Below are 8861 nucleotides of genomic sequence, written 5' to 3' on the forward strand. Positions count from 1 at the left end.
AGGGTCCCATGTTAGGGTTAGGGTCCCATGGGTTAGGGTCAGGGTTAGGGGTTAGGGTTAGGGTCCCATGGGCAGCATTTTCAGCAAACTCACTTTGGTTGAGGCCAAAGATGGATCTTCTCCATTGTCGACGTTAGTTGATGCTTAGAGATTAATTGAACTTGCTGAAATCATCTCAATCAAACATTCTACAGATGAGAATGTATGAAAATATTTGAAAATGCAGGTTCCATTCTCCCAGTGGGATATTTGAGCCATATATCTGGGGAGGGTGCACGAAGCCTCAGGTATTCTAAAAAGCTGCTGTGGTTGGTGCACAGATGATCTGAAGCTAAGTCCACCCAGCTGGCCAGACCTCTCATCCTCTGTTATCTCATGCTAGTAGGGGAGCAGGTGTTCTTAGGGTGGACTGTGAAATGGACTGATCCGGTCGGTTCTGTTCTTGCTCTCATGTTATTGAGGCTTTTGCCCCGTTGTCCACGTGGTGGCACCTTAGTGACTCAACGGTCAGAAACTCACTTTGTTGCAGTCACTTGTTTTAACCTCTGACACCAGTCTGCACTATAGACACACAACGCAGGAGTCAGTTTATTAATTAATGTCGTACTGATGAGGGATTTAGAATGTAACAGCACTCCTGCTCAAGCCGGGTTCATTTAACTATATTTGTCACCAAAAGACCATTTTCCCACACACCACGTGGACAGGAGAGCTTAATCATTATGATGTCTGGCTTCTTTAATCTCCTTCCTCTTTAATTTCACAGTTACTCAATACTGTTGCCATTAAAGCTGTCAGGTTAATTAGAGAACTGAGTTTTGGTTGTTGTGACTTATTCAATCTGCCTTTCATGGAGGAGATGCCTGGGATTATAGGGGGTTAAAGAATATTCACAGGTGAAAATGCTCAAGCACAAATGTGATAATCTATACCATGATCATCTAAACCAACCAATAACAAGGCAGGAAACTTTCTGGGAAAAGTCAGCGGTGGACATAATTCCAGGATATCCTGCTCTCGAAACACGGCGCCTCAGTGTCAGAAGTCCATTTCACATCTGCATGATACAGGCAAGTATTAATATTAATATTATTAAAAGCAAGAGTTTCAGGTGCTGCAGCTAAACATGCCCTTTGATATCAGCACTGCTGGAAGGTGCCTCCATTAAAATTGTTATATATGATGCATTTTTATTGATCATTGTGGTGGTTGGTGAAACACTTTGGTGTGTGTGTGTGTGTGTGTGTGTGTGTGTGGTGTGTGTGTGTGTGTGTGTGTGTGTGTGTGTGTGTGTGTGTGTGTGTGTGTGTGTGTGTGTGTGTGTGTGTGTGTGTGTGTGTGTGTGTGTGTGTGTGTGTGTGTGTGTGTTTTTCCTGGACCGGAAAGCAGGCAAAAACACAGTGGGGGAAAAAAGTCCGAAAACAGAGTCTTTATTAAAAGATCAATTTGACGGCCTCCTGGACCCCAGGGAAGCACTCGTCTTCCGGGGCGCACAAAGAGCTCCAGTGCGGCGCCAACACGGCAGTCGGGTCCTGTGAGTTCTGCAGGGCGGCGTGGAGGCCATGAACAAGCAGGAAAAAGCGTCTCAATGAGGTCCCAAAAACGACGACTAGCAACAGGAGTCAGGTTTACCAAAAAAACACAATAACTCTCCAACACTGGTAGAGAGGCGCTCCGGCCTTAAACAGGTGGCCTGATGGAGATCGCCGACAGGTTAGGGTTAACCCTGACCCTGACCCTGACCCTGCCTGCAGCGCCAGCTGTAGCAAATTACCCGCTCATCCACGCCCCCTGCAGGAAGAAACAAGCAGGACCACAACAACACTTGACCCGGAACCCTGGACCCCAACAAATTGTGGTGATTCGTTTATTTAATAACCAAACTTGCCTCTTCCAACATCGAGCAGCGGCAAACAGCGTTACCATGGAAGCGGACAGCTGAGATGTGTTGCCACTAGGTAATTTCCTCTGTCGGGATCCAGGTTGAGCTGCATGTTTCTCTTTAATATTCTACTCTAGTTTCCCATCTGGGCTGCTTCTGGACTCTCTCCATGTTGATTGACCACCATGGAGTCTTTAAGTTGCCAAGAACCAAAACAAGCTTGTGCTGCCTCCGAGCATCATCTGGAGATGATACAAAATAAAGTTAGTTTTGCATGAGATTATATTCTATGAGAGCAGGAATAATCCCGAAGACATGAAGTAACCTGAGATCTGATGAGTCTCAGAAGATCTCCAGCTTTTCAGCAGCTTTTGGATGAAGCACCAGCTCAGTGGGGCCATTTTTCTTGTTCACTTCTGTAATCTTGTGACTCAGAGAGGATTATGTATTCTACATCCCTCCAGCGCACACTTATACTTAATATTTGCTCTGTGGCATTTCATACTTCCAGCCCGTAAACACTGGAATTTGCATCCAATTGTGTCCAACGATTACGGTTGTTTAAAGGTTACAGCAGGAGTGAGAAAACCTCCATAAAAGAACAAATAAACAACAAACGAACTTCATGGCTTTTGCGCAGAAATGAAACGGCCTTTTCTGAAATGATGATCTTGGAGGGCTCTAACATCAAAGCACTTAGTATTTCAGGTTGATTTAAACAAACAGCTTTAGACTATTTTGAGTGCTCGGTAAAAACAGCTTATCATCAGGTTCTTGATGGTCTCCTCTTCTTTAAATACAAAGCAGTTACTGTTATGTGAGCCATCACAGTCTGAGGCTGCATCGGCCCTTCTTCATACGCGGCTCCATGCCGCTCAACCATTGCAAGAAGAACAGGAAACCAGAGCTTCCTCCTCACCCAGACTAGCATTCATGAGACAACATCCAGATGCCTGAATGTCAAGACAAAAGGTTCATCATTGAGTGAAAGAGCTGCCTGGAGGAAACGGGATTTACAACAGACACCGTTTGTCTTTGTGCAGGAATCTGGTGCCTGAAGGCAGCAGGTTCTCTGGGGGGGGGGGGGACCCTAACCCTAACCCTAACCCTAATATGGCATCATTGACTGGAAAGGGAAAAAGGGAGTTTTGTCGTGTGTGTGTGTGTGTGTGTGTGTGTGTGTGTGGTATTTTGCCTGTTTTGAAACGGTAAGTTTATCCACATAGAAACATGTGACAGGAGAAATGAGAATGAAGCACAGCAGGGTGGATGAGGAGCAGGAGGAGATGCCTTTGGGGGTGTGTGTGAGCAGACAGAAGGTTGGACATCATTGTTCCACTCCTCAGTTCATTTGAATTGTTGCTCCAGCTGTTCTTGCACATCAATCCTACTTAGAAAGTGTGTTGGAAGGAGCCTTTGAGCTGAGGTGAGCAGTGGAAACCAGCAGCAGGAGGCCTCCAAACTGGGTGCTGGATTTCAAGCCCTTTCGTCTACATACTAAATCTCATCAGAAGCTTCTGTGGTGTTACGCTGGTATGCACCCAGCACACAAACGTACACATGATTGTGATTTTATGACATATGGAACCCTACAGCAACATTGTGAACAGCAACCATTGTGGAATGAAATCAAAAGTTCATGTCAATGACATGAATGTTGCACTTCCTGCTGTGATGGCGATTCACCAGGCTCTCAAAGCTGTGCTGAATGTTCATGCGTCACTGGTTGGTGGCGGTTTAAAGGGTGAACGGGTGAGTTTGTCAGAGTTGCAGCCATAAACTAAGATTGACTCGGGGCTACAACCGCTCAGCCATACACAGATTCACCTCAATAAACCTTGTATTTCCTGAGTCTTCGGGATCAAATGTTATCAAAGTGTGTGATTTGGAAGGATATTATTTCTGGCTAACGGTAACACCAGCATCAAACTTGTTTCTGGAGACAACAGCCAACATTTCCAATCTTCAAAGAGCTCATTTCACACCCACATTCCTGGAATTGAAGGAGATGTGGAATGTAATTAGTGCACATGAATTATTCATTTGTGTAGTTTGATAAATTCTTATCAGGGCTCTGCCTCAAGGTCCTGCAGGATGCTTCTCACATCTGGCTCTGCATATATGGCGCTCTGAGGTCTCCTTTGATGTGTACTGAGAAGAAAGGCATCAAAGCTCAAACTGACTGCATCAAGTTGCTGACAACAAAGGCTGTGTGTTTCTCCAGATTAAGTTGCCTGTTTGAATTCTAACACGAGGTGCCCCCCCCCCCCCCCCCCCCCCCCCCCCCCCAAAAGCACCATCCTGTTTTTTTCACAAGCCCAAATAACAGTGAGCATGGGAACAAAGACACTGTTTATAGGCCAGTGTTGATGTTCTGAAATATGTGCATAATTCTAAGCTGCAGCAAAGCACCTGGTGCCACCTGGTGACAGTAAAGCAGCGTTCTGGTCTGGAGATCTGGAGGAACGTGTGTTGGACCAGGAAAGTTCTCAAAGCTTTTTCCCCTGAAGCGCACACAGTCTTAAGGCCTCAGCAAACCTCTCTTTTTCGTGGCGGGCTTACTTTCACTCAGAACTGTCAATCCATGGCTTATTTAAAAGACTGTTTCTGCTCGATTTCCTGAGAGGAAAGCCTCCCTCTCCTTCACTTTGCACCCAAAGGTCACCTGCACATCAAAAGAGCTGAAGGAACATCCCATTAGGAGGAAGAAGTGCTTTAATGGTGCATATGTCCTGAACTGATAGACGGGAGTTTAAGCTTCAGATGCTGCACCTTTTCTTTGAGAACAACTTGTCATCTCTTTGTATTCTCCTGTGATAATTCCTCAAGGTCTTCCACACTCAGGGGTGATTCTAGGACCAAGCTGAGTGAAAACTCAGTCACACTTTATATTTTACTTTTGGCACCAACATTCGAGGTGTCTCTGATATGAAGGTGTGACCTCGGCAGTTCAGAGCCAGTTCTGGCATTTTTGGAATGTCCTTCACACATGAGTGATGGCACTCTGAAGAAATCTGGGTTTTCTGCCTTCGCTCATCAATGAGCCATTTTACTGCCCCAGACATTTACGTGTCTGCTCTTGTCAGCAACTGTTGATTCTGCTGCAGCTCCTCTAAACATGCACCTCCCCTGCTTCTCATTCCATATCTGGCTTTAGATCATTTAATCAAGTCTGTCTAGGTTTTTGAGGCAGAAGATGGGAATCTCCTGATCCTGGAGGAAGCCTGACAGTAATCGTTCTAAAGGACCACTCAACTTCGATGTGTGTGTGTGTCCTCTTTGTGCCACAATAGGGTATTTATGTAATGCTTAGTCTTAATGAGTTGTGAGAAAACATCTGCCATGTGCTGTTAGGTAGCTCTGCTTCCACTGCTCTAATGCGTTTAAATATAAGACAATATATTTAGTGTCATGAAGACTCCAATTTGAAGCATGTAAGGGACTCACCTCTCTTCATCTCAGTGGGCAGTTCACACAAGCTTCTCTGGCTTTGTCAGACTACATCCTCTAGGTCGGTTTGTGCTCTGCAGGAGTCAACGACATATTAAGTCAATTGTTGGATTTAGTAAATTGCGGCTAAATGTTTTTCTACCAGTGGACATGGAGAGAAAAGGTGGTTGCTTTTAGTCCATAAATGTTGATGTTCGGGCTCCCGTCTCCTTTGATGTGCATGGCTCAGTTCGAGAAGGCCAGACTTCCTCCTCCCTGGGGAACCTGATGTTTCTGTCCACTGTGCTGATGTGTTCCGTGAAGGCTTCTACTTCCAGTGTTTTGGTGTGGACCCAAGTGTCGTCCACATGTCTATACCAGTGGGTGGGAGTGGTTCCTGTGAAGAAGGTTAAAGCTCTGCTCTCCACTTCCTCTACGTATAGATTGGCTATTATGGGTAACACCAATGAGCCTGTGGCACATCCATGTTCCTGGCTTTAGAAACCTCCCTCAAACTAGGAGTTCAACCACTTATTTGAATTAATGTGATGGGAGGTGGAACTACCAACAACCAGGTGACTAAAGCTCCAAATGTGTGAATGTTAATGCATTGATGGCTCCTGAAGCGTATAAGAACTCCCAGTCAATTAGAACTGATGAAGCCTCTTGGATGAGAGGTGAAACATCTTCAAGAAACTCAAACAGTCTAGTTTCTAAGATTCAACTACCTGAATATGAAGTTGTGCTCGTGAAATTAAAACTATGTGTGCAGCTCTTTAACCTGGCAGAAAAATGAAGCTCTCCTTCAGCCATCTACATCAACTTCTTTAGTCTGGAACCTCAAGCAGTCCTCTACCATAGACTTCTGCCCTAAAGCCTGCATAATTAAACTTTTTTTTTTTTTACATTGTTTTTACATTAAATTCTTTCATTTCTTTTTGTTGTTCAAATTTTACCTCAATCTTCAGTATGCTCTCCTCCAAACCCAGACTTTATCTTCCAGGTTGTGATGCAGGAAGCTTATTAGAAAATAACATTGGACTCAGCGTGAACAGCAATCTGAGTCAACCAGGCCGCAGAGCAATCATTAAATCCTTCACTAACCCTAACTCCATATAATCTCTGCAGAGATTCAAGACAGTAGCTGCTTGGTTGTGTTGCTTAAGATTTGAATACACAGAAATAATCTTAGCTGACCAAAGCTACTTCTCACAAACACAATTAATGAAGAAACCTAATAAAAATGAATCATACTAATGGATATTGTTGGTGCAATAAAAGGCTCAATGCAATAAAGAGACAGTTCTTGGGGCATTCCAGTGGTTATCTAAAGCCAATCCGACACAGCAGAAAGCAGGAACGGGGTCAATTAGGTGGCACAGGGTGCTGATAAGCATGTGGTCTCTGAGTCCCCGGCACCATGTTGAAGACACAAGTAAAGAATATTTCAGGATTAGTGGCTGCAGTGTTACAACACTCTTCAAATCCTGTCACACAAAATCATTTAAACACACACAGTGGCAAAATGCGGCCATTCCAAGGGAAATGGAGGAAACTTTAAAGAGATCCAACACAAGAACTGTATATCACCTGTGTGGTCTGCTGACAATTGTCAACCTCCAGAGTGACAGCAATTAACATTTAAGGTGGCAAACAGATCGCCTCTCGTGGATGTTGATGGGACCACTGGGTACAATAAATAATTCAGGTCAACAGTGCATAATTATTGAACCTCCTGATAATTGCAGTTTGACGGAGGATAAAACAAACAGTGGCCCAGCAAGACTGACCGGGATGATAACCAAATGGGGCAACATGTCGTATCATAGGCTGCAGGTCGGAAGACCAAAAATCTTCAGTGATGTGTTTAAGGAAAGAGCGGAGAGACACGGTGCTGTGTCTTAACTTAAATCTTTCTGCCCGAGCGAGCAATTGAATGTTTTCCTTCATCCAAGTTTCTAACCTTGACTATTACTTCATGAAAACTAGCAATCTATGCAGGTTCTCCTGAAAAGCTGAGAAGTATTTTTTAAAAAAACACCTCCTGCTAGAATAATATTGCCGCTAATGCAGACATAAAACAGCAGAATGTCAAAAGAGAGCACAGGTTTGTGTGCGTTAATGTGTGTGTATGTGTGGGATAAGAGAAGAAAAGATAAAAGCAGCACTTCAATGGAAACATGAAAGAACGCTATTCTATTGATGGCTAACTCTGTTGGGGTTCAGGGTTGTGTCTGGCTTTGTCCTGCAGGGGGTGGTGTGGAGCACAATTGGCGGCAGCTAGCACTGCAGGCAGGTGCACCTGTAGGCAATTTACATCCTGCCCCCTACTTAAGCAGGTTGTGCCTGCTTATCAGGGCCGGGGTGTTGTTTTGTATTCCCTCGTCGTGTGTTTGGTTTCCGTTGCCAGAGTTTGGTGGGTTTTTGCCTCTGGTTTGAGTTTCCTGCAGTCCTGGAAGGCCGCTTCTGTTCCCGAGTGCTCTGCAGTCCTGGAGGACAGTCTTCGTCTTCCTTGTGTTGTCCGCCCCCCGTAAATAAAACCTTTTGACCCTTATATCACCGTGTCCTGGCCTGCTCTCGGGTTCTGTTCAACTCTCACTCGTAACAAACTGGAGTTAATAAACTTAAAGAACACAAAACGTTTCAGACGAGTCTCAGACGTCCAACTTAATTAGGATTGGCTCATTAAAACACTCTAAAAAGTAATCTCTGCAGTTATATACCTCTTACTTGATACTGCTTTGAGAGCAATAAGTTGGTGACTGGCGTACTCTATGTGGTTTGCCCGATCCGCATGACAATGCGGCGATATCGGCGGTAACGCTGCGTTGGAGGGTGAAAGGCAAGCTGGTCACAAGCACGCCATTTCCCTCTCGCTGGAGAAAAGAGGGCAGTCTTTCGCCAGGTAATTTCGCTCGAAGTTCGGGGAAGTACAGCTTCCTTAAGGTACACCGAAACGTACACGGGAAGGTATAGGGAAAAATATTTTCATTTTAAAAGAAAAAAGGCGACTGCTCATGCAGCACGTGCTCTTGAGGCCTAGGCACTGGATATCGCTCTGGAAAAGGACATTCAAGAAAGAAGTTCTCGCTGATTTAATCAACTTTGGTGACATCAGAGTCACCAGAACCCTGGTTAACGTTTTCTGGGGAATATGTGAATTCATTTATGAGGCCTTTCTTCCCTTGGTTGGCCTTTCTTCATTCAGGCCATATGATGAGATCCCAACATATGTAACATCAAATTTGTCAGTTATAAACTGACTTGTACAATAATTTGTTTTCCAACAAATTCAATTATAATCATTTCCTTATGTCAGGCCACGGCAAGTCAAATAGAGTTAACACTAATGGTATCAACAGATCCTGTTTGTTTCTCCCAGAACATTCATTATGTTGCGTTGCTTGGATCCCAGAATTCAGACAGGAAGCAGGAATAAATCTTAAAAGGATTCTATTTTTAAATCAAACAAAGATGGCAAGACTCCAGAGTTCAGGGATGTAGTACTCTAGAAAGGTGCAAAGAGAAATCATTGCTAGGACACAAAACC

At 44.4% G+C, this 8861-nt stretch overlaps 1 long non-coding RNA gene across 1 annotated transcript; it reads right to left on the reverse strand.

Annotated features, from left to right (window-relative positions):
- Positions 1–3969: 3969 nt before the first annotated feature.
- LOC115249710 (uncharacterized) lies at positions 3970–5712 on the reverse strand. Its single transcript, XR_003888392.1, has 3 exons — positions 5475–5712; positions 5330–5406; positions 3970–4033 (listed from the first exon to the last, which is right to left on the reverse strand). It is a non-coding gene; the product is annotated as an uncharacterized lncRNA (long non-coding RNA).
- Positions 5713–8861: the final 3149 nt, after the last annotated feature.

The sequence above is a fragment of the Takifugu rubripes genome, chromosome 4, assembly GCF_901000725.2.
Source record: "Takifugu rubripes chromosome 4, fTakRub1.2, whole genome shotgun sequence".
NCBI classification, from domain to species: domain Eukaryota; kingdom Metazoa; phylum Chordata; class Actinopteri; order Tetraodontiformes; family Tetraodontidae; genus Takifugu; species Takifugu rubripes.